The sequence below is a fragment of the Podarcis gaigeae genome (genome assembly GCF_964106915.1).
Source record: "Podarcis gaigeae genome assembly, chromosome: 4".
In the NCBI taxonomy this organism is placed as follows: domain Eukaryota; kingdom Metazoa; phylum Chordata; class Lepidosauria; order Squamata; family Lacertidae; genus Podarcis; species Podarcis gaigeae.
Window position 1 is genome coordinate 86,277,473 of NC_139677.1, and position 21,464 is coordinate 86,298,936.

The 21,464-nt window shown below is 43.7% G+C and overlaps 1 protein-coding gene and 1 long non-coding RNA gene across 3 annotated transcripts in view; both read left to right on the top strand.

Annotated features, from left to right (window-relative positions):
• GUCY1A2 (guanylate cyclase 1 soluble subunit alpha 2) overlaps window positions 1–21,464 on the top strand; it is a 154,220-nt gene that overhangs the window by 103,315 nt on the left and 29,441 nt on the right. The gene's annotated exons all lie outside the window — the stretch shown is intronic.
• On the top strand, window positions 18,405–18,887 carry LOC310844014. Its single transcript, XR_014563882.1, has 2 exons — window positions 18,405–18,549; window positions 18,618–18,887. It is a non-coding gene; the product is annotated as an uncharacterized lncRNA (long non-coding RNA).

A 21,464-nucleotide genomic window follows, 5' to 3' on the forward strand; every position in this document is an offset into this window, starting at 1 on the left:
TTAATTCTACATAGCTCTAGTCTTACAATCTTGCTAGATGGATAACTTCAATAACAACATGTTATTGACAGGTGGGAACTATACAAATGGGATCAATGGCTGTGGGGATATTAGGTTGAGGAGCATTAAATTTGGACCTCACCCTAAAGGGACCCCTGACAGTTAAGTCCAGTTGCGAACGACTCTGGGGTTGTGGCGCTAATCTCACTTTACATGCCGAGGGAGCAGGTGTTTGTCCGCTCCACAGACAGTTTTTCCTGGTCATGTGACCAGCATGACTAAGCCATTTCTGGCGCAATGGAACACCGACACCAGAGCAGCACACGGAAACGCCATTTACCTTCCCGCCAGAGCGGTACCTATTAATCTACTTGCACTTTTTGGCGTGCTTTCGAACTGCTAGGTTGGCAGGAGCAGGGACCGAGCAACGGGAGTTCACCCCGTCACGGAGATTCGAACCGCCGACCTTTTGATCGGCAAGCCCAAGGCTCAGTGGTTTAGACCACAGCGCCACCCATGTCCCTAGTGGTATCATTTCACTTTTCCCTGCCCAGCAACGGCCCCCAACAGAGGCCTGCCCACCTTTCTTTGGTGGTCTTCTGGCTCTTTATTTAATTTTTAAAGTAGCTGCTGTCTACCTTTAAAAGTAGCGGCAGCATCAAATGCATAGGCACCTGTTTTTAACTCTTCTCTGCTACCTGTAGCAGCGGCACAGCAAAACATATCAATATACTGAAGGCGCCGTGTTGTTTTCCTGAACTGCCCCAGGTACCAATTTGGGACTGGGGTAGGGTGGGGGCACTATACGAAAACGAGTGAACTAGTGGCGAATCTGCCAGCCATTCCTGGTAATTTGTGGAGGGGTCTCTGAAGAATAGGCAAAAGAAAGGAATGTTTCATCAATGGGTTCTGCATAATGTAGCATCATTACACAACTTACCAGTATGTGACATTCGCGGGACATTCTGCAGCTTGGGGATTTCGTTTTTTTAACTCTCTTTGTAAAGTTTTTTTGTCATTGTCTTAATATTCTTGCTGCATACAGTGCTATGAAAAATTCAAAAAACGAGGACTTGTTGTGATAGTTATTTTATTAAATACGCTATTTGCGAGTCGCCTCCTCAGTTTGCTGGGAGACACTGAGCATTTGACGTATGAAGCTTATGCTTGAGGTTTCTAGTAATGCTGGCTACGTCAGTGAGATTCTTGACTAAAGAGAGATTTTCCTTAAGTCTCAATAATTATTTGCATTTTATTTTTTAGTGAGTTAAGGTGGCACTAATGGGTCTGAGGAGTGAGGCGAAAAACTAAGCAGGCGCAGAGGAAAAGCAAACGTCAATTTGCATGTGCTGCTAAAATTAACTCTGCAATTATGCAGATTTGTTGTGTGCAGTCTTCCTTGTTGAAAGCTTGCAGGGCATGGAGTGGGTGAAAGAGAACCCAAACCTCCTTTAAAATGTGCTGCTTAATGTGGGAGAAGTTCACACTGAATAGTATGGGGACCTGCGATCACAATGAACAGGGAAATGTATATGAAGATTCTGTATGAATCTTCAAACTATTAGTCCTTCTTCTTCTTTCACTTTTAAAAGTACTTTTAAAAAGGTACCCCTGCCCGTACGGGCCAGTCTTGACAGACTCTGGGGTTGTGCGCCCATCTCACTCAAGAGGCCAGGGGCCAGCGCTGTCCGGAGACACTTCCGGGTCACGTGGCCAGCGTGACATCGCTGCTCTGGCGAGCCAAAGCCGCACACGGAAACGCCGTTTACCTTCCCGCTGGTAAGCGGTCCCTATTTATCTACTTGCACCCGGAGGTGCTTTCGAACTGCTAGGTTGGCAGGAGCTGGGACCGAGCAGCGGGAGCGCACCCCGCCGCAGGGATTCGAACCGCCGACCTTTCAATCGGCAAGCCCTAGGCGCTGAGGCTTTAACCCACAGCGCCACCTGCGTCCCATAAAAGTACTTTTACCTTGCACCAAAGAAATCTACCAAATAAAAGAAGTTTAATATTTAAAACACTGGTCTAAAACTGGAAATAATTGCAGTATAGAATGTGTTGGATCCAAACTTAAGGACTAACTTGCATCCGATTAACTTCAGCAGGTCTACTCTGAGACTGTCATTAATCCCAGATACCTGCAGACCTGCTGACTTTACAAGGCACAACATAGAGTTTTCCATTCAGCAATTAGTTCTTCTGTGCTGTAGAAAACTGGTGTTGTGTTGGCATAGAGTGATGTTGAGTTGCACCATCATCCTGCAGATACACTGTGGATGTCTGGAGCACTCAGTAAAGGGCTCTTGAATATGTACGGGGCCCTTATCAAATGGACTGGGGAGAATATGGTTCTATATCCAGCAAGGCTGAAAAAGGCTTTGCTCATCCCAGTCCTGAGAGCTAGTGTGATGCTCAAGCCACAAAAAATGTTCCCTACCTGTGGATTATAGCATGTTTCAGTATGCACACTCAGGTCTCATAGGAATACAGGTTTGTTGTGCAACATATGAATTAAGGAAGTGACCTCAAACATACCTTCCAGTTCTCTGTAAATGCACAGTGCAGGGAAATGGTAGATACAGGGAAGCTGGTTCGCTATTACTGATCTGGGCTTTCGTTGAGGAGCCCCTAAGGAACTCAGAGTTAATCAGAAAATAGTTTGAAAACCACCAACCTAGAACCCTCTGCCGTGTAGAATTGAATGCGCATAACTATACATACATATATACATACATACATGTAAAGGGTAAAGGGACCCCTGACCATTAGGTCCAGTCACGGACGACTCTGGGATTGCGGCGCTCATCTCACTTTATTGGCTGAGGGAGCTGGCGTACAGCTTCCGGGTCATGTGGCCAGCATGACTAAGCCGCTTCTGGCAAATCAGAGCAGCGCATGGAAACGCCATTTACCTTCCTGCCAGAGCGGTACCTATTTATCTACTTGCACTTTGACGTGCTTTCGAACTGCTAGGTTGGCAGGAGCAGGGACCAAGCAATGGGAGCTCACCCCGTCGCGGGGATTAAACCGCCAACCTTCTGATCGGCAAGTCCTAGGCTCTGTGGTTTAACCCACAGTGCCACCCGCGTCCCATATATATATATATATATATATATATTCGGCTTTCCTGAAAAATTTTACCTCTGTCTTGTCTCAGCGAACCCTTCCAAATTTGCCTTGAATTTTACCTTAGTCAAATTTTGATGGCTCCTCTCTTTAATCTCGTGGAGCCCATAGTTCCTCAGATGCTTGATGGAACTTCTGGCTTAGTTGCTTGCAGGTACATTTTAAGATATAAAAAGAAAAAGATGCAGGTATGTTTTTATGTCGGAGCAACATTCTTCATAATCTTGTACCTTTCTTTGAATGTTTATTCCTGCCTGCTAGGGTTGCAGGTGGTCGACTTGACATGAGGGTGCTTAAATCACTTGAGCTGTGTACAGTTATGCCAAACATAACTCTCTTCCAGAAAAACAGAGCCCTGCGTTTCTGCTGATAATTCCATCACTGGTATGTGGAAATCTTCCTTCCAGTATCCTAGCAACTTCTCTTTTTCTTTCTCCTTTCTTTTTTCTCCTTTCTAATGTGTAAATCATTCCCCAAAAGCTACAAAATAGCCTATTTCTGGGTGGCTCGCCTGAAATGAGAAATTATTTGTCATTTTGCGCAATAACATTACAGCAAAACAGTACATTTACATATGGAACAACTAATCATGTTTTAATGCCTCAGCAATGTGGTTATATAACCAGATTCCCCCCCCCCCCCGCTCTGGAGCTTCCTTTCTTGGTGTTAAAGATCCAAGAGTTGGTGGTAACATTTTTTCTGTCCACAGAAACAAGCTCACAGAATTAGTGAGAGGGTATCCAACCCAACACGGGTGGCGCTGTGGGTAAAACCTCAGTGCCTAGGACTTGCTGATCGTAAGGTCGGCGGTTCGGATCCCCGCGGCTGGGTGAGCTCCCGCCATTCGGTCCCCGCTCCTGCCCACCTAGCAGTTCGAAAGCACCCCTACGTGCAAGTAGATAAATAGGGACCGCTTACCTAGCGGGAAGGTAAACGGCGTTTCCGTGTGCGGTGATGGTGCTGGCTCGCCAGAGCAGCTTCATCACGCTGGCCATGTGACCCGGAAGTATCTTCGGACAGCGCCGGCTCCTGGCCTCTAGAGCGAGATGAGCACGCAACCATAGAGTCGGTCACGACTGGCCCATATGGGCAGGGGTACCTTTACCTTTACCTTTATCCAACCCAACACCGTTCAAAGATGCAAGTTTTCCATTCACACGGAACTCTTCTTCAGATAAAACTAGAGTATTACTCTCTCCCCCCCATATAAAAAAACCCCCTGACATAAATGCTTACATAACATAGTTCATAGTGGTTTTTTAAAGTGTCTAACTTTCAGGAATCATTTGCCATGTGACTGCTGAGGGAATGGTGTGTGTTGCAAGGGATTCTGGGGCACATTATACCAAACCAACAACAACAAACCACCCTGGAATCAACTGAACTCTAGAATGCTACAGACTGAATGCTGCTTCACTCCTGGATAGCTCAGTCAGTAGAGCATGGGACTCTTACTCTCAGGGTTGTGGGTTTGAGCCCCACGTTGGGCAAAAGATTCCTGCATCGCAGGGGGTTGGACTAGATGACCCTTGAGATTCCAACTCTACAATTCTATGATTCTCGTGAACTGAGAGCAGGCACACTCCCCAGTAGCTTTGCAGTACAGGCTGGTTGTGATGAGCGCACTATTTTTCAAAAATACTGTCTCTGCTCTTCTTATTGACGGCGGGAAGCTTAAACTGGGGTCGCAAATACTCCTCTGCGTCTCATTTTGAGCCGTTCAGAGATCCTTTCAAACTAATTTTGGACTCTGGAGTTAAGAAGGCCCCTATTTAGAAGGCAGTGTGTTTTACTTGACGGACTTCAAAATGTGGCAAGCCAGCCCTAGATACAGGGAGAGAGATTTGATTCTGTCCACATTTAAAGGTGAACTTGCCAAGTTCAGATTTCCCAAAACAGTACGAGAACCGAAACACAGCCATCTTTCAGAATTCTCACTTCTGCATGCAAAGCACATAGAATCATATTATTGTAGAATTGGAAGGGACGCTGAGGATCATCTAGTTCAGGCATCCCCAACCTGAGGCCCTCCAGATGTTTTGGCCTACAACTCCCATGATCCCTAGCTAACAGGACCAGTGGTCAGGGATGATGGAATGGTAGTCCAAAACATCTGGAGGGCTAAAGGTTGGGGATGCCTGATCTAGTCCAACCCCCTGCAAGGCAGGAATATGCAGCTGTCCCATGTTCTACCCCTGAATCATGGTCCTTCCCAAAGGGCCCAGAAGAATCATATTACTGTTCCAGGGGTGCACTGTTTGCAACTGTCTTTTGATTTGCTTTCTATTTTGAAAGAGCTTTGCAGAGTCCTCTCTCCAGCAGTGTTAGTATTGGAAGGAGGAGTTCCCTATTCATCTTTGGCATTTCATGAGTAAGAGCCGGGGAACATGGGGGAAAACAAATAACAGTCCTGTCTGCATTCAGGAGCAAAGGCATTTATTTACTCAAGGCCAGAGATGCTATTAAATCATAGCACTGTGTGGGAGAAGGTGCTGAAATGTACAATCCCTATGGAAGCAGAAGATGATGTCTTGGCTTTAGGGCCAAGAGAGAGCACACCTACTTCATCCTTTTACAGTTATACAGGGTGCACATACTCCTGTAACTGATGCAGCCAGAGGGAGATGACCTTCATCTATTGATCCAGCATTGCGGGAGTGGAATTCCCATGGGTTCACACCGCAGTGCTCTGGTGATGTTTCAAAGCATCTTCACACTTTGCCGAAATGCACAAATCAGAGTTCAGCCCCCATTAATGCCTACTTTTCGCAGCACCTTCCTATGAAGCACTTTCGTGACAGGGAGCGAACCAGCAGTAAATCACACCGTTCAAGTTGGAGCTAATTCTTTATTAGCAAGAACATGCTCTGCACAGACCCAGTAGGTCTCGCCCCATGGGTCAGTTGTCGAGACTGAAAGTCCCTGCCTCTCCACAGCTGTCTTAAGTTCTCTCATCTTTTCCCAAGCAGTCAGGGACTGCGCCTGCATGAAGCCAACCTCTCCCCTGGCCTTTTTATGCCTCTTCTGGTTCTGGGAGAGGGGACGGGAGCTTGTCACAGCAAGAAGGGGAGACACCCGTGGCTTTTCAGCAGCCTGGCTCATCTCTGCCTCTTGGCCTCTTCCCACTCTCCTGCTTCTGTTTCTGCCTCAGATTCTGGCCACAGCCTCTCCCAGCTCACTAAGCCCTGATACCTCTTCAGCTTCCAACACCTCCTCCTCTTCCTCTTCCTAGTCTCTCTCTCCTCCCTCTGACCACGTATCGGCATCCCACCACCAATCCCCGGGCTCTGAGCCTTCTTCCCTCAGGTGTTGCCCAGCTGGTTCCTCCAACCTGTCTGTGACGTTTTGATTCGAAGGAGGCTAGTTAGAAATGACGAGATAATAATACCTTTTAAAACAGTGGGGCAGATCCTGTTGCGTGGTGAGTTCCCGCCCCCCCAGTGGAAATAAAGACACATGACACAATTATTTAAGGTTAATGGGCAAAATATGGCCACAACTTTATTGGTTACAGGTGATGAGCGGTATTGGCTTAGGCATTGGTCCTAACCAACTATCCGGCTTCAGCCTGTTTGCTTGAAGTCTAGAAAGGGTTAACCACCAGTAGGGGGAGTCCTGCTGATGCACATCAACAGGAACTCCCCCGAGGTCACCGCTCGGGGGCGTGCCTTAGGCCCTCACTTCCATCGGCTTCGGACAGGGCCACGCCCCCCAGAATCCTTTATCAGACTACCCTTCAATATGAACAGCTGGTATGCGGGAAAAGAGGGAGATCCCCGGCCATGCCTGCATTTAAAGCGGGTGGGCCACGCCCCCAAAGCCAGCCGTTTGGCTGGCCAGGAGGTGACATGGCCAGGGATTCCCCCAATCGCGCGGGGGTTGGGCTGTGATTCCCGCAATCCCACCACCTCTGCAGGGCGGAAGTGGCTATCTCCACACACACCTTCCGCCCATTGTGACAAGCGGTCAGGGCTGCCCACCTGACAATTACCTGGCATCACAATGACCTCAGGTGGCTGCGCAGTGTGAAATCAAACTACATAGAGGAGGGGAAGTGTGTGTGGCACTTTTCTAGTGCAGCAAATCAGCTGACATTAGGTGTAGGGCAGGTAGGCACAGCTCATCTGAAAGGTTCAATCCTCATCATCTCCAGGTACTTCAGGGAAAGACTCCTGTCTGAAATCCTGAAGAGCTTCTGCCAATCAGTGTAGCTGAGTGCTCAGCTAGATTGGCCAATTGTCTGACTTGGTATAAGGCAGCTTCCTACATTTCTAGGAGCTGGAGGTGCCACTCCTTTCTGGCTCTTGGCCAGGTTGATCCACACTTGTACATGCTTCCCCCTCCTCTCAAGTAGCCTTACATATAGGTATCTAGGAACTTCTCTGGTGCCTCAAAGCTTATAGCTTGCTTGTGATCTTGTCCGGTGTTGCGGCCCTAAAGGTGACAGCAGCATGTTGGGTGTGTGTGTGTCTGTGTCAAGCTGATAAAAGCCTAGGCAACTGTTGTTGAGGCTTCCATTCCTGGGGCAGGAATGTATGGATACAACAACTCCTCAGGGTTGCTGGTGGTGCAGATAACTTCTTGGCGGAAGGGAGTGCAGCCAGGTTCCAGGTCTGCGCAGCAATAAATCCTGATAATACCCTGCCAAGTGTATTAGATGTTCCAAACCAGGGTCCCCATTGCACCAAATGAAAGTTTGTCCGTTCTCATCTTTCTTGAGGTGCAGTTTGTTTTCACAGAAGGGTTTTAGGATCCTCTGCCTTCCAAGCTATCATCTCTCATGCTAGAAGGAACATGCCTTTCTAATATAGCGCCATAAATAAATTCGCCGCTTTAAGAACTCAGGTCGGCACAAGTTCTGAGAATTAGCTGGGAGTTCAGCGGGGGCTTGGGAGAGCGGAGGGTGCCACTTGGCCTTGGGTTTGAAGCTGACAAGATGAAAAACATCCATCTGTTTCAGAATGATTTAGTAACCTGAGGGTTGAATGCGTTCCCTGCTATAAATAAAGACGCGGGCAGAATATTGAAATGCCTCGGCTTCTCTTCCTGAGAGATTGGGGGTAGGGAGGAGAGAGATGATCTCAACCGCTGGGAGCACAGCTAGAGATATCACAGTTCTCAAGCCTTTCCTCTTAATCAAAAAAGGAGTAAAGTTACATGCTTCAAGAAGTTCTAAGAGTGCAGTCCTACTCTCTCGCATGTTGATGGCTGAGGAGGGGGCGATAGGATTGTGCAGACTGGCCTCTCAGTTAGCATTTGTTGGCAGGTGGGAGTGTGCAGGGCGGGGGTTGGGGGGGACGACTCCACTGTTAAGAAGGCCCCCAAACAGGACCGGAGGACAGTAGCTTTGGCTTGGCAGGATCCAAACCGCAGTAGATCCCCACGGGGCCCAATCCTCAGGCTCAGCAACCTGGAACTGACATTGTGGATGATTATACAAGAGAGGGAGAGGGAGAGGGAGAGGGAGAGGGAGAGGGAGAGGGAGAGAGAGAGAGAGCTCACAACTAGGCTGGGCTTTGGGCAGCATCTCCCCAGAAGATGTGCCTAATGCCATGACTATCAACCTTTGGGTACCAGGTGAAGATGTTCATACTCATCTAGCCATTTTGTTCCTGATTGGTGTTGATATTTTAGTAGGGAGGGTAGGGTGCTCTTACAGGATGGGCACTTTCAGCTAATGTTTTCTTTAAATCTTTGGATATATTTTAATTTGTTATTGTATGTTTTTTAAAAAACAAAACTGTACGTCACTTTGAGACCCAATTTTTCACAGTGACAAATATAAATAATAAATAAGAATTTGAATACAGCAGTAGATAAGTTCCTCTCTTCCATGGCCCCAAGTTAGGATTCATCTGCCTGTTGCCATAATTTAAAGCTGTTTAGAAAATGAGAGGACTTGTAACGTTGGGGTAGAAACTTTTCCGCCTGCGGTTGAATCATTTTCTCTGCCGCTTCTGTGCTCACCTTCCTGAACAAAGTGGGCCTCTGTTGAATTGATACCTGTTGGATACCATTTTGGAGCCTCATTAAACGGCTGCTTTTAATTTCTAAAATATCAAGGAAAGGAGGAAGCACTCTGAAGTGGGTGAAGGGTAGGGAGAAGTACCGTATTTTTCACTCTATAAGACGCACCAGACCACATGACGCACCTAGTTTTTGGAGGAGGAAAACAAGAAAAAAGATATTCCGAATCTCAAAAGCCAGAACAGCAAGAGGGATCGCTGCGCAGTGAAAGCATGAATCCCTCTTGCTGTTCTGGCTTCTGGGATAGCTGCACAGCCTGCATTTGCTCCATAAGACGCACACACATTTCCCCTTACTTTTTAGGAGGGAAAAAGTGAGTCTTATAGAGCAAAAAATACGGTACTTTAAAACCCTTCCCATGTCTGCCATTTCCATAGCACAGCTGGAGTTCTGAGGTTGTTGTGTTCTGCTCTGCTCACACAGAGCTAAGCAAGAGAACAAATCCTCTCCACCAAAAGGGTCAGTGTTTAAAGGCTCTAGAGCAGGGGATGCCAATACGAGGCCCTCTGGAAGTTGTTGGACTGCAACACCCATCGTCCATGCAGGCTATGGTAGTTCTGAATGGTTCACACCACCTGGAGGGTTTCATATTGGCTAACTATTCTTTAGAGATCAGGGGGCACACTGAAGTCTTCAGAAAAATAATAACAAAGCTGGAGTCCTCAAAGCTTGTTTAACTAGCTCAGATAAGCTTCTATACCCAGTCAGCCAGTAAGCTTGTTATTACTGACTTAGCTAGCTCTCCCCAGCATATGTTTTTATGACTTCTTTAGAAGCTTTAGAGCAAAAGAAAAAAATTACTTCCTTGCCTTGATACTCAATGCAAATTGCAGTACCGATAAGATTTTAATCCAATTTCATGTAGTGCAATGAATTGCAAAACATTTTTTTTTTTTGGAGAGAGAGAGAGGTCTAAGAAATAAAAGTATTCTTCCGCAGAGTTTTCCAGCAACACTTCTCAGATTTTGAATAAAAGTGAGTGGAGTTCACTCATCATTAGTCATAAATGTATCCTGTGTTAAGAATGATATTTGCACACTTTTAGTTGAATTGTGAAAAGAAGTATCAGTTGAGCGTACGAGCTGTGTTCTGCTGAGCTCAATGGCAAAGCTCCCACTGGCTTTAATGGAGCTGAATCGCACTCTATCGCCGGACCTTTTAATCAGCAAATTAACACCTTTGTATCTGTTTGCCAGTTGTTAATATATTCGTTCTTACGATGTATAACCAACTAAGATGCTTCCCATTGCTGGCCATGTACTGTAGCACTGAAGCCTTTTAAAATGCAGGCCTTGTTCTTATGGGAACTAACTCCAATTAAAATGCCCCAACATTTATCCTATGAAAATAGGGGCATCCTATTCCATTATTTTATTTATTTATTTATTTATTTATTTATTTATTTATTTATTATTACCCTGCCTATCTGACTGGGTTGCTGCAGCCACTGGGCAGATTCCAACATATATAAAAACATAATAAAACATTAAACATTGAAAACTTCCCTATAGAGGGCTGCCTTTAGATGGCTTCTATAGGTTGTATAGTTACTTATCTCTTGGCTTGGAGGTCACATAACTCCATAACCTTCCAACATATCTCTGAAGAAAACAGGGATGTCCGACCATACCCTCCAACTTTTCTTTAATGAAAACAGGGATGTCCTAAGGAAAAACAGGATATTCTGGGATCATATCATATTTACAGGACCGCCTCCCCTGGTATGCCCCACAGAGGACCTTAAGGTCCATGAATAATCATAGTTTAGACGTCCAGGGCCCTAAGGAAGTCAGATTATCCTCCACCAAGGCCAGGGCCTTCTCAGTGATGGCTCCAACCTTGTGGAATGCTCTGTCCCATGAGACCAGGGCCCTGCAGGATTTAACTTCCTTCCGCAGGGCGTGTAAGACAGAGCTATTCCGCCTGGCTTTCAATTTGAACTTAGCCTGATCTTTTATTCCCCTTCCTTCCACCCCCTCCCCTTTTTATGAAGATTACCCACTCTGGGATCCCACAGCTAATTCTCCCCTGGTCTCTTCGCTGACCCAAATAGGACTAATTTAGCCAGCAAGCCCTGGTGTAATGTTTATTGGATGAATTTTCTCCCTAAATTGATTTTTGAATTCTGAATTTATTGTTATTTATGTTTTATACTGTTTTTTAAGCTGTTTTTTGTTGCATCAATTAAGTGTTTTAAATTTTTTGTTAGCCGCCCTGAGCCCGGTTTTCTGAACTGGGAAGGCCAGGGTATAAATAAAAAAATATTATTATTATTTATTATATCAGAAACTGGGACAGCTTCTGCAAATCCAGGACTGTCCCTGGAAAATAGGGACACTTGGAGGGTCTGCAAATGCTGGACACATTGGTTATAGCCTCCATGCAAGCCTATTAGGATGATCAGGCACACTATATAACTTTGGTGCAAGCTTTGTGCAAAACATATCTGCTTGGATGCTCTGTGCACAGCTGGTCTGGAAGCTCCCTGAGAAGCGTCGTACGCTGCTCATGGAAAGCGGGCCTGTTATTGCCTTGGCAAACCTCAATTTGTTCCTCCTAAAAATAAACGCGTATCTTGTTGAAACCAACCCAGAATGAGAAGGAAATGACTTCTAGGAGGAGAAATCGCCAGGCAGTGTTCCAAATAAAGCAAAGCCCAGACAAGAGCCCAGGCAGGCAATAAACGTTAATAATGATCATGGCAGTGCAGCACACTAGAGAGAGAGGCATCTGGGTCCTTTAAGCTACCAATTGTGCCCAATTAGTGGCATTAAAGGGTGGCTGCAGAGCAATAACAAACAAGGAAGTTAGAGACATGCCACACCATCATCTGTCAGTGTATCCGCTGCCAAATCGGCGTTTTCATTCATCTTGCTGTTCCCACCCCCCATCCCCCCAGAGAGCATGCTGTGTTAACTTCAGTCTAATCTCTATATTTATTTTGTGCTTCTGGAGTACAGATGAACAAGGTAGCTGATCAAAGGCCTGGGAAATCAGGTCAAGATAGTTTTGGGCGAAGCCCAAGTATATTAACTTTGTGCGTCTTCCCTTTGTGCCTTTTGGGAGGGGGAAGGGTTATTTGTGAGGCAAATTACATTTTTTAATATATGCGGTTTAACCACCCCAAAGGTGGTTAAAAAAAAAAAAGAATTTGGTGGCTAGAAATTAAAGCAAGAAAATAGTTTCTGGTGATGGTGCTTAGCCCTTTCATAGCAGACCACTTTTCTGTTTAAATTTGCTATCCCCTTTTGCATGGTTCCATAAAGTAAAAAAAAAATAAATGCATATTTTTTGGGGGTATTCTGGATGTGGGAGAGGAACTTGGTACAAATTTTGAACAATTTTCTTATTAAAAAGCTGGGTGGATAAAGCTCCTACTTCGTCCCCCCAGTCCAGCTCTCCTATTCAAAGGCTTAGGTTTCCTGATTATTCTTTTAATTTTTTAAGCAAGCAAGCAAACAAACAATCAATCAATCAGTGTTTCTTTTTCTTTTTCAATAGTTATGCCCCCCTTTTCTGCTTCAAGAGCACTTGAACTGGGGGGGGACATCCCTTTTTTTATCGCAAGAGAGCTATGTCCATTTTTATTGCCATGATCTCGCACAATTTCACAGCATGATTCCTCCCTGCAGCAAGTGCTTTTTTGCAGTGCTTGACCTCATGTTGTGCCCCAAAATGTTCATTTTTGGGTGCCATGCCCCCCCTTCCAAGGCGCTTTTTTGAGGAGAAACTGTGGTGCAAAATTGCACAAGATGACAGCAACCAATGTGTGTGCCATGCTCTTGTGGTAAAAAAACAGGAAGATGGTGTCCGGGAAGATGGCTCCCCAGATTTTGACTTCAAAGTGTAGGAGCATATGACATCAGCTCAAATGTGCAATACAAACTGAAACAAATTACAAAGATACACATTTCTAAAAACACATAGCTCACACCATCTTTTCAACTTTGTCCTAGTAAAGATAGAAGGGATGACTTGCACTTATTTGGCTCTGGCCCTGCTCACTGCTGGCATGCAGATTAAACTCTCCTCTCCCTGATGATGCAACCCTCAACATTAAAAAGAAGTACCCCATCTCAAAACGAAACACTGGAAGCAAATGTTTGAAGGGGTTAAAGTGGAAGTCTCTGTCCAGAAGCCCAAGTGTGGGGCAGCTTCCAGTGGCTTTCTGGGGCCGACTGCCTTGGCAGATTAGCATCTTGAGAAGGCCACAATCCTTAGCATGACCCACTTCAAATTTCAGCCGTCCAGCTTCAGGCTGAAATGGATATATGCTCAATGCCTGAGCCAAAGTCCACCTACATCCGTAACTGATACAGTTGTGGGCAATTTTTATCCCAGATTGTTGTCTTGTCACATTTGTTCCCTTACACCATAGCTATTGCCTTCGCGCAGGGATTGGGGATGCCGTGGCCTGGCCCACAACTTCTTTCTGCTTATTTTAATTGTTTTATACAGCTTGACTTACATACCTTAACTATGAAGGATTCAACTTCAGCATAAAATAAAGTGTTTTAAAATTATTTACTTTTATGTTAATGGAAATTTGAAAGCACTTCTGTTGATGGAAAGGTGTCTTAAGTACCATCATGAAGATTGAAACAAGAATATTGAGAGGTCCCTTCAAGGGGTTCAGCTTCTTAAGGAAGACTGGACCTTTGGAGAAAGCATGCCTTTTAAAGCTCAAACCGGTCGGGAAATGAACAGAGACCAGACCAGGATATATGAAAGCAAAGCGACTATAAGCCTGATCTTTATTAAAGCTGTTGCAACAGGGTGCTCTCCCCACACGCAGGAGAGAGGAGGTGGACCCAGGACAAAGGCCTGAAAGCCCTTATATAGACCTTGAAATTTGCCCACCCTGTAGCCTAAGACCACCCCTCCGTATATCATACATCACAGAAGGGGCAGACTACAACAGAAATCTGAGTGTGTTTTTATCTGAGTTTTGTTTTTATCCTGTCTGCCAGGTTACCTTATTACCAGGGCATCCTGGCCACTCGTTTGTTATGATAGCTATTCAGTTCCTGAATCCAGGTCACAGGTCACAGGCTCACCCTATTCATATCTTAAATGTGCCCTTAAGACAGGATTTGTGAGCAAAGAGACAATGGGGAGGCTCCCCATTTCCTTCGACCTTGTAGAGAAACATTTGAGGTCATTTGGGAGAGACAAATGGTTTCAGGGCTTTTTCTGTGGGTCTCAGACATGTGGTCTATACATTTATGTATGTGCTTGCTTGGTACATTTATGAACATTTACTTTATATATATATAAGACCTTAAAATTCTTATAACAAGATAATACGAATTTCCCGACAGGGGCTCATATTTCTTTCCTCTGTCATCTGGAACGAAACCAGCTTAGGTGTGAATTGCAACCAACCCTGGTGTGCGCTTCCTATTTTCACTTGATACAGGGCTCACTGAAGCCGGTGGGAGTCTTTCAGTTTATTAAAGTTGTTAGATTGGGCCTGGAGTGAGGATGGATCTTAGAATGGTTCCTGAGGCCCAATTTTTCTGTACCCTCTTAGGAAACCAGTTGGAAAAGGCTGGATTGTTTGTACACAGTCGGACAGAGCCTAAAGTACCCTTCGGCTCCTGGAAAGGCCGTTTTGTGTGATGTAGTAGTGCTGTGCGTGAGAAAAATGAAACTAAATCCAAAGATGTTACGAGAACTTCTGTAGAATGTACCTATAATAGGACTGCAGGGGACCCTTCTGCCAACGCATGTGCAAGCCTTAATAATTTTCCAAACCGCACCTGTCTTTGTTTGGCTCACAGTGTTTCCTCGATTTCAACCCAGTTACTTTTGTGGAGTGGCTATATAACCACAGAAGTATCCAAGCAAGCATTTACTTATTTAATTAATTTAAACTATTCATGCTTTGCCTAAGGCATTGTCATGAGCAACTCCCCTCTTGTGGTTCTTTGTGGACCACACACTTGCTAAGATCATCTTCAAACCGGGACTCACTTCCAGTTGGCTCCTCATGCCCCTGCCTCACTCCCAATGCTGATCTTTGCTCCCAGCTTCTTCCCCATACTGGTTTTCACTTGGGGAATATTGGAAATGGGGGGAGGTGGAGATGAAAAATCAGCTTTGGAATCTGGCTGGGTTTCCCCAGCCACTCTGAGCGGCTCCCAACAAATTATTAATAATAATTTTTAAAAAGCGATGAAACATCAACCATTAAAAAGCAAGGCTGCCTTCAGATGTCTTCTAAAAGTCAGATAGTTTTTTATTTCCTTGACAGGGGACGCAAGTGGCGCTGTGGTCTAAACCACCGAGCCTGCCTATCAGAAGGTCGACGGTTCGAATCCCAGCAACAGGGTGAGCTCCCGTTGCTCTGTCCCAGCTCCTGCCAACCTATCAGTTCAAAAGCATGCCAGTGCAAGTAGATAAATAGGTATCACTGTGGCGGGAAGGTAAACGGTGTTTCCGTGTGCTCTGGTTTCCGTCACGGTGTTCCATTGCGCCAGTAGCGGTTCAGTCATGCTGGCCAAATGACCCAGAAAGCTGTCTGTGGACAAATGCCAGCTCCCTCGGTCTGAAAGCAAGATGAGTGCCACAACCCCATTGTCACCTTTGACTGGACTTAACCGTCCAGGGGTCCTTTTACCTTAACTTATTTCCTTGACATCTGATGGGAGGGCGTTCTACAGGGCAGGCACCACTACCAAGAAGACCCTCCGCCTGGTTCCCTGTAGCTTCACTTCTTGCAGTGAGGGAACCAGCAGAAGACCCTCGGAGCTGGACCTCAGTGTCCAGGCTGAACAATGGGGGGTGGAGATGCTCCTTCAGGTATACTGGGCTGAGGCCGTTTAGGGCTTTAAAGGTCAGCGCCAACACTTTGAATTGTGCTCAGAAATGTACTGGGAGCCTGTGTAGGTCTTTCAGGGCCGGTGTTATATGATCGAGGCAGACACTCCCAGGTACCAGTCTAGCTGCCCATGGGGGGTGGGGGTGGGGGAGGAGTGGGTATCAGCATCAGAAATAAAGGGGGAAAGTGAAGATACACAGCCCTGTTTAGGGAAGCTTTTAATGTTTAATAGTTCCAGTTACAGATAGGTAGCCGTGTTGGTCTGCCATAGTCAAAACAAAAAAAAAATAAAAAAATTCCTTCCAGTAGCACCTTAAAGACCAACTAAGTTAGTTCTTTGTATGAGCTTTCGTGTGCATGCACACTTCTTCAGATACCTGGTAGGAGAAAATAACAGAGGCCAACCAGATACCTGGTAGGAGAAAATAACAGAGGCCAACCAGAGAATATTGAGAAGCAAAGCAGCTAGTAAGCTTGATCTTTATTGATCTGTTGCAACAGGGTGCTCCCCTCACACGCAGGAGAGGAAGAGGACCCAGAACAATGGCTGCAAGGCCTTATAAAGACTATTGAAATTGCCACCCTGTAGATCAAGACCACCCCCAGAAACATTATGCATACATCACAGAAGGGGTGTAACCTAAGACCACCCCTCAGATACATCCCACCTACATCACAGAAATTTAAATGTTGTTTTTCTCTTGTCCTTGTTTATCTCCTGTCTGGCAGGTTACTTGATTGGATTTCCTGGGGAGCCTGGCCATTCTTTTGTAGTGGTAAAATACTTATTTCCTGGGCCAGGTCACAGGCTCACACCTTGTATCTTAAATGTGTCCTTAAGACAGGATTTGTGAGGAAAGAGACAATGGGGAGACTTTTCCATTTTGACCATGCAGAGAAACATTTGCTCAGTTTAGGAATCAAAATGGTTCCAGGTTGGCTTTCCTGTGCTGATCTATGTACATGTGGTTATGAACGTTGCCATATATCTAAAACCATAAAATTCCTATCACATTATCCCCCCTTTGGGGCTAGAATTTTTCTTAAAAATTTTTGCCCCACAAATAATAACATCGTATGTTGTAAATGGATGCCTTTGTATAAATATATCACATAAAAATAACATATGTTGCATTTTGTTACTAAATTACTTGTGGCATTCTAGCTCTTGGGAGAAACATTTTCTCAATAGTGGCTATGCTTTACATTTAGCAGGAAGGTCCACTAATGACTGAAAAATGCAGTTTGCTTTGCCCCCCGCCATTTTTGTGTTCTCAGGTGTCAAGGTAGCTCTTCTGTGGTCTCACACCGGCATAGTGCTACAGCAACACATCCTGTCTGTTGAATCCCCTCGGGGCTTTCATTTAACCATGTCGCCTGGCACTCACCATAGCTGCCACAGGTTTGCACATATCATGAGAGAGATGTCTTTGCCTTGGCCTTTCTATGGGATTTTATTTTATTGGCGTTGGTCTTGCACTCATGGGAAGTTGCTCACTTGCACTTAAAGGACCAAAAAGCTAATTGCAGCCTGGATACACTTGCCCAATTCAAACTGAGTCCAATTTGAATTTATATATGCCCATGGTTCTCAACTTACCAAAACAAACTGTTAAAAGAAAACCATGCTTTAAAAGGGCACTTGTCCAAATAAGTCAATTTAACTCTATAAGGGATCATTCATGCTAAACCAAAGCATATCCACCTTCATGTATCTTAGAAGCTTCTCCTTGGTAAAGCGAGTTTTAGCACATTTTAAAAATGGGTAGGGAAGGTTGGCATACTGCCAGGTGGAACAATGAAATGTGGTTATAAATTGATCTAAACATTGGACTACACAATAGTGTGAGCTATTAGAAAGTATAAAATGCATGAGAATTCTCCATTGGTGTGTAAGCAATAAGACATTAAACATAAAACAATTACACACAAAAAATTGCCCCCCTTTGTGTTAATCACACTGTCAAGAAACATTTCAACATTCCTACATAATAACACATAATACAAAACAAACTAATTAAATATCAGTTGCATATCTTGACACAATTGTGATCTTTTACGTATGTATCTTTTGAATCCTGGAGCACAGAGGCTTGAGGTTCAAGTGAAAAAAATGTCCTTGCAATTCAACTCCACCCCCCTTTGTCAGCCCCACTCCCCCGTCAGTCTATATCCTTTGAAAGAGATAGCTGTGGGCATTTTGAAAACTCTGGTGTCTGTTGTTGCAGGTCTTGTGATGGTGAAGAACTGAGTTGAGGGGTTGTTGCTGCTTTTTCATCATTGCACATCTGTAGAAGTGATATCCTGTAAGGGGGCAGGGTTTTTTTTGGGGGGGGGACTTAAGACAGAGTTAGAAAAGGAAGAGGCAAAAGCCCCCCCAAATCTCCTTGAGTTATCTTAGCACGTTAAGCATTTTACTCATTTTAATATTATCACATTTTCATATAATTACTGTTATTATCTGCTAAGTTTGTTTGCTTTCCTTCAGTTAGTTTTTGTTGTTGTTTTTTTCATATTATTAAATAAAAAATTACTCCACATGTATAGAAAGAGAACTGTAAAAAATACAACAAAGGTTAAAAAATGAAAAAGAAAGCAAAAAAATTAGATTACCATTCAGATGAAAACAGAGTTGACACAAAGACATCAGATTCAGAAAATAATTATTATTAAATAATACAAAGATATTATCAAAACCACACAGATTACTACTGGACTAAAAAATAATAATGGGAAAATAATGGAAAAAGGCTTAAAATTCAGCATGTGCTATCTGATAAGTAGAACTTGATGAAAATGACTTTCAACATGTGATGGACATGTCCCCAAAGTAAAACACACACACACACACACACACACACAATGACCTATGAGGAACCCAAAATAAATAAATGCTAAGACACACAATTTTTTTATTTTATTTTTTAAACCTGAAGTAACCTGAAGTAACCTGTTTTGGCATTCTAACAACCCAATGAAAAACAGATTTATAAATGAAAAACAGATTATTTGTAACCTTAAAAAGTGTCAAAGCCACAAAGAGAGGGAAATCAACTAATATAGCAGGGATTCAGACTTGTTTTGCTGAACAGAAAGAAAGTGACTGGCTTTAAGGGAAGAAGACAAAAAGAAATACAAATGGAATTACTTTTTATAGAGTATTTAAATCACTGTTTGCATCCCCTCATTATCATTTGTGCTGTGGGAGAAAAAAAGGGACAAACACTTTGTTAGTAGGGTTCACATATCCTGTTAAAAGGGAAAATTATTTCATGTGAGAAGTCTGTCAGGAAATGCTGTTCCTAAAATGCATAGGCATATACACAAACAAACAAAAACTGTTAAAAAAAATTAAATTCCATTGGGGAGGCGAACTACTCAAGAGAGGAACTCACAGTGGGAGTGCTTTGATATTTACCTGTGAAAAGAATTTGGCATGTTAGATTTGAAACTTGGCAACCTCTTGATTAAGTAGCCCTTGGAGCAAAAGACACATTAATGGTGATTTCCCTCAATGGTTCCAAGTTTTACATAAGGAAATTTGGATAGGTTTCTCCCTGCAAGCACACGCTCTGCAAACCTCCTCTCCCCCCTTCTTTCCCCCCTCCTTCCTCTCTCTCTCTCTCTTTTTTTAAAAGCTGATCTAGCCTCTGTGCATGTACAGAGTTCATGTCTCAGCAAACCTTTTATACTATTGAAAATGTTGCATGTTTTGGCTAAATTAGAATTTGAATAAGGGAAGTGAAGGGTAAGGAGTAGATTTTAAAAATAGGGTTAGATTTTAAAACAAAAAAGAGAAACTCAGCAATTCAAGTATTCACCAAAGCTAGCAATTTAAGTATTCACCCAAGCAAAGGGACTCCTTCCTTTATGTACAGGAAAGGGCTAATATCCCTCTGGCCATTCGCGGAACAATCTGCCACGCCCTTATATATGGGAAAAAATGGCCAGAGAGTCAGAATTCATAAGATTTTTAACATTCTCAGTCATTTCAGCCTTACCATTTGCAGACAAAATTTTCCTGCCCTTTATTTACAGGATGGTCAAGGCTACTCAATTATATTTCAAGGCTCATTCTACTTGATTATATGAATTTGTATGTGCTTAAACTTTGAGTCTGATTTTTGTAAATAATAGACAAAATGATAAACACTGTAATCACTCAAATGCCTGATATCACCAGTTCTGCTTCAAAACATCACGGCTTTTACCTCTCACATTTAAAAAAAAAACAAACAAAGAGCAAAGTTGGGCTGAATTTCAACTCATCACATGCTTGCAGACACATGGCCCTCCACACAGCCACAAATTGAGAGAGCTGAAAGGGACCCTGGGGTCATCTAGTCCAACTCTAAAATACAGTGTTCAATAGCAAGATTTGTACTAGGAGAGACACACACACATACTTATGTACACAGACACAACTGGGGAAGAGACCACAAGCCATGCGCCTATCACAAACCATGCGCCTATCAAAGTACCCAACTTTATACAGAACCCTTTTAGCAGATCTTGAGATTAGTTTGAGTTTACTTCCTTAGACGTGCAAGTTCCTTAGAGTGCAAGTTCCTAGACAAATGATTTTTCCTAAGATAAACAAATGATTTTTCCTAAGATAGGGAGAGGATCTTTTATAAAGCATAGTTAAAACAGCCATAGATTTGATTTAAAAGGAATACAAAAGTGACAATTTTTCCTGAATTTGCAGAGGAATAGTAAGCCTAATCTGAATTTGCAGAGGAATAGTAAGCCTAATCTATGCCCCCCCCCCTTGCAGTTTCCTTTAAAGGAAGCTTACTCGGGAGTAAATTTACCTGGCACAGAAGTAAGAAGAAAAAACCCCTGAAAGAGACAGAATGAAACAAGGGGGGGCATTTTCTAAGAAAAGAGGCCAGGAAGTCTTATAGAGACTGATATCAGGAGCCTTACAATAACTCTTCTGTCCAACCAAATCAAAGTTAAAACTGGACTCAGATATTTTTCTTAGAAGGAAGACCATACTTTCATAGGCATATGCTTAATGAAGTACATACAAGGAGGAAGACTCTTTTGAGCCTCTCTCAAATAACAAACATTTATATTTATATATATATTATATATATATATATAAAACATAACAAATAACAAAGATTGATAAGGCCCAACATGGCTTTCTTAGATTTAGAATTTTGGAGCAAGCTTGCATTTTTATTTTAGATGACACATTTAAGATAAGCAGCTGCTGGATGTTACCTAAGTACAATTTAAACACAGGAAAAACGTTTCTTAAACACAAATTGAAGGGGACTGTCAGAGTCCAGGCGGGAAGTAAGCACCAATTGGGCTTCTTTCATGCCAGGGGTCTGAGGACTATTTTTCTTTTGATTGAGGTGCACCAATTTTCAATTAAAAGGGGTTTGGACCTGGGCAAAACTCCGAAGGGTCCGGAAAAGCAGAAACCTGGACAAAACTCCGAGGGGGAAACCTGGGGATACCTGGTCAAAACTCCAA